The following is a 13,864-nucleotide window of genomic DNA, read 5'->3' on the forward strand; positions in this document are numbered from 1 at the left end:
CAAACAAGGAGGCCCTATGAAATTATAACGCGCTACTGTACAGTACATACAATACTCGTATCTAAGATTTTATTTACTCTTCATCCGTGATTAATTTAGGTTTTTCGTGTCCTCATAGCTATGAGGGCACGAGAAATGTTTTATGACTGGTAAGGGCCTCGTTTAATCTCTCTCGTGTTCTATTAATTAAGAAAATATGCCAAAATAATAAGATAGAAAACTTCACTAACTTCTAATGTGAATCGAATACCCTAATAAATTATAAGCGTACGAGCAGAGGAGTGAGATTAGATTGCAATTTTCATATATTAATTATATTTAAATGTATTTTATTTTTAATATTTCAGTAGGAGTTGAAGGATAATCCAATGTTTCGTAATCCAACATACGAGAGTATCGAATTTCCACTAATAAATTGAGAAGTCGCTGCGCTTGATTATGATCAATTTGTTTTTTTTTTTTTCGGAAGTAGACAAACATCAGATCTAATATAAAAAGATTTCGAAATAATTTTCCGTGTTTTATATTTTATAATTAGAGCTTTTTATGTTGTTCCTTTCTAAATTAGTATAAACTGTGATCAATTTTAACCTTAAAACAGTAATAAGTGAAAATTTTATACCTGTATCGAGATATAAAATTGATAAATACGCTACAAAGATTTATATTTTTTATTAGTAAATGATTAAAAAAATGATTTTTTTTAATTGTTAAAACTTTTTAAGTAATTTTTTCTTTAAAAGTTATAAAAGATTAGTTTGATCAACCTCTAGAGTCGGATTTAGATTTGTGGCTAAGCACTGACAGGTCTTTCCTCCTTCTCCAGATATACACCTATACGACAGACCCTTCCTCCTTCACCAGATATCAGAAGTCCTTCCTACTTCACCAGATATACACCTATACGATAAACGCTTCCTTCTTCACCAGATATATATTTATACGACAGACCCTTCCTCCTTCACCAGATATCAGAGGTCCTTCCTTCTTCCCCAGATATACACCTATACGATAAACCCTTCCTCCTTCACCAGATATATACTTATACAACAGGTCCTTCCTTCTTCACCAAACATACCCCTTTACAAGAGGCCCTCCCGCCCCTTTACCAAAAAACAATAGAAAATATGTATAAATCGATTTTTTGAATAGAACGAGGATCGTCGTAACGTGTGGTGGCCCCAATCTATAACTTTTTTAGCTTATAAGTAAACATACATCTCTGTCAACCTCAACCTTTACTCATACATATCGATTATGCGATAAGTTTCCAAACGAAATTTCACATATAGAAATAATAGTAATAATTTATAATTATAATTATCGTTAATTATAATAAAATATGGACATTTTGAATGAATTAAAACCACCCCACGTCGATCCTAACCGTTCTGTTCGAGATTTAGGCTCGTTTCGGGCCGAAAGTTCTTCCCCTCCACGAAATTATAATAAATTTAAAGCGTGAGGACCCGAGCTGTAGCTCGTACGGGTCATATTATGCAAATCCAGTCCTGATCCTATAAATTTTTATTGATGTAACCATAAACTGAGCTTCACCTCATAATTTCAACCACTATAAAATTTACAAGAATTGTTTTTTTTTTCATGAATATATTATAATAATTTAAGATGTTTTATGATTAAAATTACCCTAATTATCAATAGAGGTATTAAGGTTTGTGGTGTTTTCATAATGGATGTCATGGGGTCACTGATTTACAAGAGTTCAATAGAATTATTGTTTTAACTTTATATTTTAAATGAGAATGTGGATAAACCTGTATAAAAACTAAATACTATTTTCTCTTGGAGTTATATTGCAAAATTCATGATTTATAGATCAATATATTTCTTTCCATAGGCCATTTTCTCTTCCAGTATTGTGTTCTGAAGGTTAAAGATCATTGACTGACATCACAAATATGTGACATAATATGATATATTTTTGCTTATTTGAATGTATAAATCATAATTTTTTTTCAATTTAGCACCCAGAAAAGCAGTTAAAATAAAATTTCGTTGGATAGTTTAATAACAAAATTTTGTTTTCTAATGAGTCTAATTTAAATTTTCAATTTCTCCAGAGTTTTAATTCACTTCATTAAATTTTCATATATAAATTACAGTTTTAACATGTTCTACACGTTATTTGATTCTCTCCATTATTTAATTATATAGGCTTGTTTCTGTTAAAATTAATTGAAAGTTTAAAAATGTTGTTCAACAATTAGTGTCTAATACTAAATTTTCATGTAAACTCATTTAAGCTTAGGCTAATTGTATCATTCATCAATTTTATTTCTTTGCTTATAAATTACTTTGCTTGTTATAAAATCTATTTAGTATAATTAATAAAAATTTTAAAATATATTAATTATTTTTATTGATTGTCAGGTAATTCCCTGGTGTTAACAATCTGTTTTTTTCTCCTATTTAACATAATTTGTATTGCTTGACATTATTTAATAGAAGGAAAAATGTGAATTAAGTTCATATTAAATCTATGTAAATTCCCATTTTATATAGTCAGCCCTACCTACATAAATATAGTCTATATATATTAATGTAGGTAGAGAATGGGAGAGGTGAGAGGGGTCTAGGCCAATCACCCTCTCCTAATACCATAAAAATAAATGAATAAAATCAATAAAATAAATAAATAACAGATTTTTCGTCACTTAGAAGCTAATTTATCTCATTTTTTATGGTGTTTTTTACGTAGAAAAGTAAATTTTTAAGGTTATCTGTATATAAATCCTTGACCAAATGATCCTGCTGGCCTCTATCTGGGTTTGTAAAATAAAAAAATATAATAACACGAAGAGAAGTTTGGCATGATAAGTTCAATAATGAATTAATTTATTTTTCAACTCAGGAGTTGAAAAAATAGAGATAGAGAGGGTCTTGTGTATAGGACATGTAAACATAGAAAATACATCTTCCTTGATGAAATACAACATGAGTTGAAAAGTATCCAATATTAATTCATTATTAAACTTAATAAAATATTTTAAATAATAGTTATATCTTGATAATTAAAGATCTTAGGGCAAGAACATGCTAACTCATATCTGAGAAACTGGCGAATTTGCTGTATTTTAGGAGGTTTAAAGGCCAATCTATGAGTAATTATGGGCCATGAGTATGGAAATGATATCTCTCCTATGTTTGTAGATATTGAATAATGTTTGAGAAAGTAAGTTAACATGTTCTTGCTTCAGTTAAATGTCTTAAACAATTCGTTGCAGATAATATACTTGAAATTATGAAAGATCTTGTATATTTATTCAAGTAAATTGTCTATTAAATAACAATAAATATGTAAATCTTCGATCAACTTTGCTGGAAAAGTTCATCGAGATCTTAGTTTGAAGTATTGATAGATACAATATATAAGAATCTCATGAAACAAAGATTAATAGAGAAATAAGACAGGGATATTCCTTGTCTCTCTTCTAAGTCATCATTTAATACAGAAGCTTCGAATCAAACAGTAAAAAAAAAAATTAATAATGGCATTGTGATAATGTAAAAAAAGGAAGGAAAATTACAAAGTTTTATCAAGTTGCTCAATAAATTTAAAAGTAGATCATAAAAATAAACTTTGGTAAATCAATATTATCTTAATTTGAAGGAACAGTAGGATGTACTGTACTTTTAATATTAAGTAGAACCGAAAAACAACTTTATTTAGAATGAAGAAGCACTATACCTTATAAATGAAGATTTTAACAAAATTAAGGGACCGTCCATTAATTACTTGTACACTTTTTGAACCACTTTTAAACCCATCTTTCTTCCTTGTGTACAATTGTGTACTTTCGGCAAATCCCTTCCTCTTTAATTACGTGTACACGGACCCTCCCGACATTAAATATTTTCTGACAGTTTATTCACACGACTGGCAAGTTTATAAGAACAAACTTGTATGCCACCAATACTACTAAAAAGCCACGTAGACAATTCCTCCACCCCTCCCCAACACGTATAATTACGCGACCCGCCTTAAACTGTACGCTTAATTAATGAATAATCCCTAAGAAAAATGGCTACAAGGTTATTAATTAAAACATTTCTAAAATTCCTCAAATCTTCTAAATACAAATTTGAAAATGAATATTGCAATATCGAAAATAAGAGATAATTGAATGAGGGATATTTTGAAAGAAAAAAAAAAGAAACGGCTTAATGGAAACAATAGATAAGGAAAGATGGAAAAGGAAGGAAAGGAACTCGGTGTTATATAAAAAGGAGAGTAACAATTCTAGTTTCAATAAAAGGAGATGGCTTACCCGAGTCGAAGAGACAACATTGAAAGACGTGGATTCATTGGAATTTCGGAACCTGCCAACAAATACAAGAGTATTAAGATCGGTATACGAGTGTCGTAAATCCCCAGTTCAATACCATTGCTCATATATCTCTGCACCAAAATTTGTGTATTTCTTCTTAGTTTGTACCGAAGTATTTCTCTCGTTGTGTTATATTGAAACAAGAATTACCACAAGAGACACCAGATTAATTTAATTCTTTTTCGGATGCCGATAATAAATTATACAGTAGCGTACAAATTAGTTTATGTTCTGCCATTTACTTTGCCAAATTAAAAATGTATTTATACTTATAAATTTGGGCTTAATAACCCAAATTTTACTTTCTTCTAGCTGTGTTTCTAACAAAATAACATAATTATTAATATAATATAAATTTATAAAGGGCCTCTTAGAAGTCGAGGGAAGTGAGAAGCTCTTTGTAGCCTATATTATAAATAAATTATATATAAATCCTTGTGTGTCGATTGTTTAATTGGATTATTTAATTTAATTACGCTTCCATGATTTGCTTAACTTATCAATATTTTAGCTTAACATAAAATATTTAATAACATTAACATCATTATTTCAGATTATTGAGTTAAGTTGCGCATTAATATAATAATAGACTTGTCATAGGAGTTATAATTAATATTTCGCATAAAATAATTCTCATAAACGTATTAAAACAGGTGAATTAGTTATGAGCTAATTTGTTAAGCTGCGGTTTGACGATTCACACGTTAACATGGGCGATACATCCAAAAAAACCTTAATGGGCCCTATAAAAATATATGTGTATTATCACAACACTAAGACAGCATTGATAGAATAGGCCTACTGTAGGCCTACGCTTTGTTGAATTAATGGCGTGTGGATTAAGATAACGTGAATTATGTTGCGTGTGGATTAAGATAACGTGTTTCATTGTTTATGCCTGAAGTTCTAAGCACCTACCACATTAAACATTATTGGTTCCATTGTCCCCACATACTTTACTTTTAGTATATCCTATTAAGATCATATCTTTTTTTCTATCTGTCCTAGTGACTTTCAGTGTTAATGTGTTTGCATTTTTATGTGTTTAACGTTTTCATGCCTGCTCATGTTTCTTTAAGCTTAACGTGTTAATAAATTATGATTTTATAATGTTTTGTTTAATCACCTGATGAAATTTTCTCTTTTATATTATTTTATAGACCTGTGTTCTGTTCTACAACAAATTTGCAGTCAAATAATCCAAATTTCATCTGTCTTAAATTGAAAAAAATGAGAAATTTCTTACTAAATATAAGATTTTTAAGAAAATTTTACTGTTTTACTGTATACTTTAGTGTATATTAATCATTTCTATTTAGTGCAGTCAGTAAACTGATACTAAATATGTTATCTAACAACATATAAATAAAATCTGTAAACATATTTTCCTTTAATGTATGAGGGTTATTTAAGTCAGTCAATGTTTATTTTATTAACAGAGGCATGAACAATTGTATAATATTTATAAAAAGAAAATATAGATTGTTTATTTTTATACTTATAAATATGGCCATCAATTTATACATTAAAAAGACAACTTCTTTTAGCTGAAAATGATAGAATCTAATAATTATTAATTATTTAATAACAGCTTATATTTAATCCAATATTATTTATAATTAAATTTAAAGTTTTGTGTTAAGCTTACCTTTCAAATAAAACTGTATGGAATCACTCAATATTTAATGTAAATCCTGTAAAGAATAAAAAAACATGGATTAATTCATAGATGAGAAAGTTTCATTCTATATAGAATAATCCTTAATAAATATTATTAATAATAATAGCATAATATAACATAGAATACAACATATATGATGTGTTCTGTGTTAAATTATGCTGTAGTCCTCCACCAAATAATCCAGCAAAATATTTATTCAAAACAATTGAATATTTTACTGCACAATTTCAATATTGTGTTAGGTTTAAACCACTTAGAATTCGAGTAAAATTATTGTTAATCAAAGAAACTTTACGTTAACTACCTGATTAAAGAGTTATTATCACTCGTCATTCTTCTCGTTATTCCATTCCAGGAGGACGTTTGAACTCCGAAGCGAAATTTAGTCGAATTCTGAAGCGTTCGAAGTACGAGGCACCACTGTTCTGCGCAAATATAGATTGTAAGATCTGTAAAGAGACTGTACACATTACAGATCCCACATTCGAATATATTTTTAACAAATTCTATTTGAATTAAAGGAACCAATTATTCTCCACGTTAAATACAATGAAACCTCGATATAGCGCATCAAACCACGTAACTTTCAAACCCTTAAACTCGAAATTTGTGCGTTGATTTCGTTATTTTAAATAAATTGTTCGAGATTCTTCGGCTTTGCACTACACTCGACTTAATGGTGACACTATTTCGAGGTTTGCCTTATATCGAGTGAAAATTGAAGTTTTTTTTTTCATTTTTATAATTTCTCTAAGCGTTATAACAGTTATAATTTAAAAACTTTTAATTCTCTTCGTTTGCACTGTAATGTATTTCTATTACACATTCATATTTAATTTTGAAATCATTTAAATAATTGTTATCATGCCATGCATACGATTAAAAGTAGGCCTAACAACCTTGCAAACAAAGTCGGTTGTCATAGTTACTAACCATCGCTAAGTGTTGCCAACCAACTTATTAAAAAAAAAACTGGAATTTTTATGGTTGGCAACACTAATATTAAATGCCGCTTAAAATATTCATAAATATGCATTTATTTAAATTTTAATATCGAAATATCTATAATAATTTATTTTTATATTAATTTATTACTGTTTTCGTTATTAAAATAATACGACAATCTAAGATTATTACGTAAACGCAGACGTTATTTTATCCTTTACAAAAAAAATGGCGTATATTACAGGCGTTCAATCTAATTAAAATATAAACCAATATCTCAATTTTAAGACGATTTTCCCTTGATAAATTGCCACAAGATACTATATCTTTCCTATTAGTGAGCACAAACCGAATTATGTTTCGCAGATAATCTTCAGATGCGAGTTTTGTGTCGGGATTTTGTTACAGTTCGTCTGTCAAATGCACTCCCTTTAGCAAATGAAATTAGCATGCAAAATTGCTTGTTTCTGAGAGATTGTTTAATTATATCAGAATCTTAATTATGCATTCAATGTATTGTTTGACAACGAGGGGTGCGAAAGTACAGCATTGTTGTTTGTTGAGTATAATCCTACCATGGCATCAAATTGTTCCGATGACTTCTCAATTTCTTCTTCTTTTTTCGGCGCTATCTGTTCATTTTCTGTTAATTGACGTTTATATCGGAACTGGATAACAGTCGCATGATTTCCACTCCTTAATTTTAATATTATTAACAAATCTGTACCAAATTTTATTAATTTTGCTGCCTTCTAAAGTAACTGAATTGATTTTTTACATATCTAAGTGTCATTTAACGCGTAAGAACAGTCAAATAAACAGAAATAAAAATGTAATTTTATATTATAAAAGTAAAAAACAACATAATTTTAGTATATAAAATTTAAAATGATTTAAATTAAAGTACAATACACACATGTATAATAAAACCTGTGTAAACCGGAATTACACGGTACCGAATGTATAGTTTTTCCTTTCTTTACACAGGTTACCGTTTATAACAGGTTCATTTTAAACATAAAAAACCCGTAAAGAATATTTTCCGTTTAAGCAGGTTTCCGTTTCGGACAGGTTTAACTGTGTATACGGTATAAAGAGAGAGCGACACACACCCTATTCAAAGACTCGATTTCTCAGCTTGTTATCGTCATCATGTCTTGTTCTAAATTTCAGAACAAGGTATTTATCACTAGAAAAGTATAGTTGATGACATTTTTATTTGCATGTAACTAGGTCTACACCCAGAGATAATTATTATCGTATTGTGCCGCCATTTTAAAAAGACAGAAGCTGTATTTGAAGCGTATTTTTGTGGCGTATTAAAAAGTAATCAGCCTGTTTGATTCGGACCCGAAGGACTTTTTTTATATAAAGAAAATGGTACGATGGTGAAATTTCTTTCGATAAATAATGAAAAATTTGTTTTATTGATTTTATTTATATATTTTTTATGACATTTGGAGAGGACAGGGCCTTACATTTGCCACTGACCAATGCTTCTTTTTACCTCTCTCAGGCCATGTATAAGTGAATGAAAAGAATTCAAAATTTTGTAAATTGAATCTAGTGTTGTTCCATGGCTTTTTGGGAAGCTTTTGAGTTGCATCTATCTGAAATTTATTTTTAAAATTGATATTTTTCAAGACCACTATTGATTTTCTAAGTTTATACTTGTATTTACATGATATTCTGCCTCCGACTGTATTTTTTTTTCTATATATATATATATATTATTTATAATATATATATTATTTATAAGCACAAGCGACAGTAGGATATTCGAAATTATTCAGGAAATATTAAACTACTTTTTTCCTAAAATTATTCTTTCGCTATTTTAATAAATAACATTTTCTAATAAATGCAATTGAATAATGTGAGAAGACAAAAATATTGAGAATAATGATATTTTTTAGAGTAGAAAACAAGCAAATTTATTTATTTTTTAATCGTTTTAATAAGCAATTTTTTAAAAGTTAAATTAATAAATATTAAAATTTTAAAAACTTATATAAAAAAATTATGCTAATTTCTTCATTTTGAATCAAAATTTTTATTTTTTTTCATTCTAATTCGTATCGAAATATCTGGTTTATCCATTTTGATTCATCAGTAAGCTGTTTCCTTCCATTCATTGGGATAAGACAATACAAAACATGGAAGATCTGTCAATTGGGAAAATTTTCGATTTAAAACTGATCCTATTTAAGTGTTAGAGGCGTGAATAAAACCCGGAAAACGTCCTGGCAAGGCGCGAACCCACGACTGAACTCCCAGTGTTCAGAGAACGGAACCGCTTGGCCACTGGTGGGCCCCATGGATTTGACCAGTTCAACAATGAATACGACTGGCTAATCAGGGACGGGGTCCAACATATTCGAGACAAACCATACCCCGAAAAATCCTCGAGTTCTCTGACCAGAATTCGAACCCGAGTTCTCCTCGACGCCTTAACGACTTAGGTCAATCGGCCGTCGAATCAACAGGAAATTCGATCCATAATTCGACTGAAAGCATCTGAAACATTAAAATTTCCTTTATAATTCAAAATCTACTTGAATAGCTATTCTAAATACTGTATGTATCAATTGTATTGTAATATGTTAAACTGTTGAATAATTCAAAAAGAAAATTTCTTCCTATAAGCTTATTATTAACATATAAACAACACCGGGTTACGTTTAATAGGCTATATTATATATTGATAAACATCTTTATTAAAAAGTTACGATTTAATTAATTCGATCACGATTACTGGTTCCTGGAAAATCGTGATTAAGCGAGCCGTCGTAAAACGAGCCTACTTATTTCTAAATTATAAATCGAAATCGAGTTCTTTTAAACATAGTTTTAACTATGTAATACAATACATAATTACAGTATAGAATCACCTGTACACAGAGCTGGATTCAAACGTGCGACCCTAAGAAGCCTACATTCTCTATCGGGAGAAAAAAATCCAGCAACGAGTTGCGTAACTTTCCAGGCAACCATTAAAACCGCGTGTGGCGCCATCCGTTACGATGTTTTTAATTATTATAAAATGTCAAAAAGCTTAATGAGGGTAGAGATGGATTTTATAAAAAAATTGCGAATCGTTATTAAGTCCGATCCTACTCGAGATATGACACGATTTCCTTTATTTTCTCAACCCGTTGGCCTTTAACCACCAAAATTTAACAGAATTAATCCCCCTAATAGACAAATCTCTCTACAAAATTTCAGAAATTTTCAACAAAAAGCACAGGAGTTATTAAGCTTCAAAGAGGGTGAACAAATAATCTTGGAGGATCATTTTCTGACCGATCGCCATACTTTCTTTCCCTTTGTTACATATGTATAACAGAGCCGGAAAAGTATACTCGATAATACTTATCATTTTTTGAGGAGGAAGAGAGGCCTTTCGTGGCACGAGTCCCTGAGATGTAGCTTATTTGTAAGTCCAGTCTTGCTTTTACGACTTGTTTAGTCCTCGGAGAGCAATCGTTAAATGATCCGTCGTAAAGCGAGTCTACATCTCCCGTAAGCTGTGTTATAAATTGAAATTATGTTCCCGAAAAGTCAGTTTATTTACGTACTATCACGCAAAGATGACCAACGAAAATACTGAATATCATACAGTTATAGTAGAAATTTATCCTACTAGTAAAAGAGGGGATCTATTTCATTTTTTGATTTTTCAGTTCCATCCATCACGCTGTAATTGTTCGTACAGTTTTTATCTCTCTTACACGCAATTAGTCGTAACGAAAATGATCATTATTTTAAATGGCCGCCATTTTTCTAATATGGAAAACAAAAGATCAAATGCGAACGTGATAAATATCGAAATGAAATGTTTCTGAGTCATAATTTCTACTATTTTATGTTTATTGATACATTATCTCAATGCACATTTAAGTTAAAATCCAAATGACATTTTTCCTAAAATTTTATTCATAATATTTTTTGGGAGAAGATACTTTAAAAAGGTTATTTTATGTAATTGATATCTGGCTTTTTGTAGTTTATATTTATGTAATTCTACACTTAAATGATATTTTAATTATAATATATAGCCTAATATAATATACAGTATTACAGTATAATATTGCAATACAGTATCTTATACAAAAAATTAAATAAATCTTATGTAATGAGTCTGTAGGAAAATATCCACCAAAAAAAAAAAAAAAAATACTATAGTAAGTCTATAGGAAAAAAATCTAATCTATAAACAGCCTGTGTAAGTCTATAGGAAAATCTATTCTACAAGCAGCCTGTGTAAGTCTGTAGGAAAAATATAGTCTACAAGCAGCCTGTGTAAGTCTATAGGAAAATCTATTCTACAAGCAGCCTGTGTAAGTCTATAGGAAAATCTATTCTATAAGCAGCCTGTGTAAGTCTGTAGGAAAAAATATAGTCTACAAGCAGCCTGTGTAAGTCTGTAGGAAAAATATAGTCTACAAGCAGCCTGTGTAAGTCTGTAGGAAAAATATAGTCTACAAGCAGCCTGTGTAAGTCTATAGGAAAATCTATTCTACAAGCAGCCTGTGTAAGTCTATAGGAAAATCTATTCTATAAGCAGCCTGTGTAAGTCTGTAGGAAAAAATATAGTCTACAAGCAGCCTGTGTAAGTCTGTAGGAAAAATATAGTCTACAAGCAGCCTGTGTAAGTCTGTAGGAAAATCTATTCTACAAGCAGCCTGTGTAAGTCTATAGGAAAATCTATTCTATAAGCAGCCTGTGTAAGTCTGTAGGAAAAAATATAGTCTACAAGCAGCCTGTGTAAGTCTATAGGAAAATCTATTCTACAAGCAGCCTGTGTAAGTCTATAGGAAAATCTATTCTATAAGCAGCCTGTGTAAGTCTGTAGGAAAAAATATAGTCTACAAGCAGCCTGTGTAAGTCTATAGGAAAATCTATTCTACAAGCAGCCTGTGTAAGTCTATAGGAAAATCTATTCTATAAGCAGCCTGTGTAAGTCTGTAGGAAAAAATATAGTCTACAAGCAGCCTGTGTAAGTCTGTAGGAAAAATATAGTCTACAAGCAGCCTGTGTAAGTCTATAGGAAAATCTATTCTACAAGCAGCCTGTGTAAGTCTATAGGAAAATCTATTCTATAAGCAGCCTGTGTAAGTCTGTAGGAAAAAATATAGTCTACAAGCAGCCTGTGTAAGTCTGTAGGAAAAATATAGTCTACAAGCAGCCTGTGTAAGTCTATAGGAAAATCTATTCTACAAGCAGCCTGTGTAAGTCTATAGGAAAATCTATTCTATAAGCAGCCTGTGTAAGTCTGTAGGAAAAAATATAGTCTACAAGCAGCCTGTGTAAGTCTGTAGGAAAAATATAGTCTACAAGCAGCCTGTGTAAGTCTATAGGAAAATCTATTCTACAAGCAGCCTGTGTAAGTCTATAGGAAAATCTATTCTATAAGCAGCCTGTGTAAGTCTGTAGGAAAAAATATAGTCTACAAGCAGCCTGTGTAAGTCTGTAGGAAAAATATAGTCTACAAGCAGCCTGTGTAAGTCTATAGGAAAATCTATTCTACAAGCAGCCTGTGTAAGTCTATAGGAAAATCTATTCTATAAGCAGCCTGTGTAAGTCTGTAGGAAAAAATATAGTCTACAAGCAGCCTGTGTAAGTCTGTAGGAAAAATATAGTCTACAAGCAGCCTGTGTAAGTCTGTAGGAAAATCTATTCTACAAGCAGCCTGTGTAAGTCTATAGGAAAATCTATTCTACAAGCAGCCTGTGTAAGTCTATAGGAAAATCTATTCTATAAGCAGCCTGTGTAAGTCTGTAGGAAAAAATATAGTCTACAAGCAGCCTGTGTAAGTCTGTAGGAAAAATATAGTCTACAAGCAGCCTGTGTAAGTCTATAGGAAAATCTATTCTACAAGCAGCCTGTGTAAGTCTATAGGAAAATCTATTCTATAAGCAGCCTGTGTAAGTCTGTAGGAAAAAATATAGTCTACAAGCAGCCTGTGTAAGTCTATAGGAAAATCTATTCTACAAGCAGCCTGTGTAAGTCTATAGGAAAATCTATTCTATAAGCAGCCTGTGTAAGTCTGTAGGAAAAAATATAGTCTACAAGCAGCCTGTGTAAGTCTGTAGGAAAAATATAGTCTACAAGCAGCCTGTGTAAGTCTATAGGAAAATCTATTCTACAAGCAGCCTGTGTAAGTCTATAGGAAAATCTATTCTATAAGCAGCCTGTGTAAGTCTATAGGAAAAAATATAGTCTACAAGCAGCCTGTGTAAGTCTGTAGGAAAAATATAGTCTACAAGCAGCCTGTGTAAGTCTGTAGGAAAATCTATTCTACAAGCAGCCTGTGTAAGTCTATAGGAAAATCTATTCTATAAGCAGCCTGTGTAAGTCTGTAGGAAAAAATATAGTCTACAAGCAGCCTGTGTAAGTCTATAGGAAAAATTTTACATATGGAAAGACAGATTTTAAAAAGAGTTACATAACAAAAATATATAAAAGCCAATCTGTAAAATTTTTATTTGAACCTACAATAAATAATTATTAATAAAAATACTTCAAAAGTTTTAATTGCACAAGTTATGCTTTATGCAAGTATAAAGCAATGTTTTTTTTTTTTTTTTTTACTTTGAAAGAGGATTGAAAAACGGAATTTACAGTTGACTTTTATAATCAAAAATAAATTTTGCTCCTTAATATATAAGGTAAAAGATTAAAAATCTAATTTATGAACGAAGAGGACGTCCTGACAGGTTAAAGGCTTTAGCTTCTGTTGTAAAGATTATTGATTTTCATTCAAGACATTGTTAACTTTAAAACATGAATAATCCTCTCTTAATAATGTTTCCAAGTACTTTAAAATAGAATGACAGCTGTCGGATGATGATCAACTTGGATTTAAATTTTGCTTTTTTATGGT

Source organism: Centruroides vittatus, unplaced genomic scaffold, assembly GCF_030686945.1.
Source record: "Centruroides vittatus isolate TY-2023 unplaced genomic scaffold, ASM3068694v2 scaffold_149, whole genome shotgun sequence".
Classification (NCBI taxonomy): Eukaryota; Metazoa; Arthropoda; class Arachnida; order Scorpiones; family Buthidae; genus Centruroides; species Centruroides vittatus.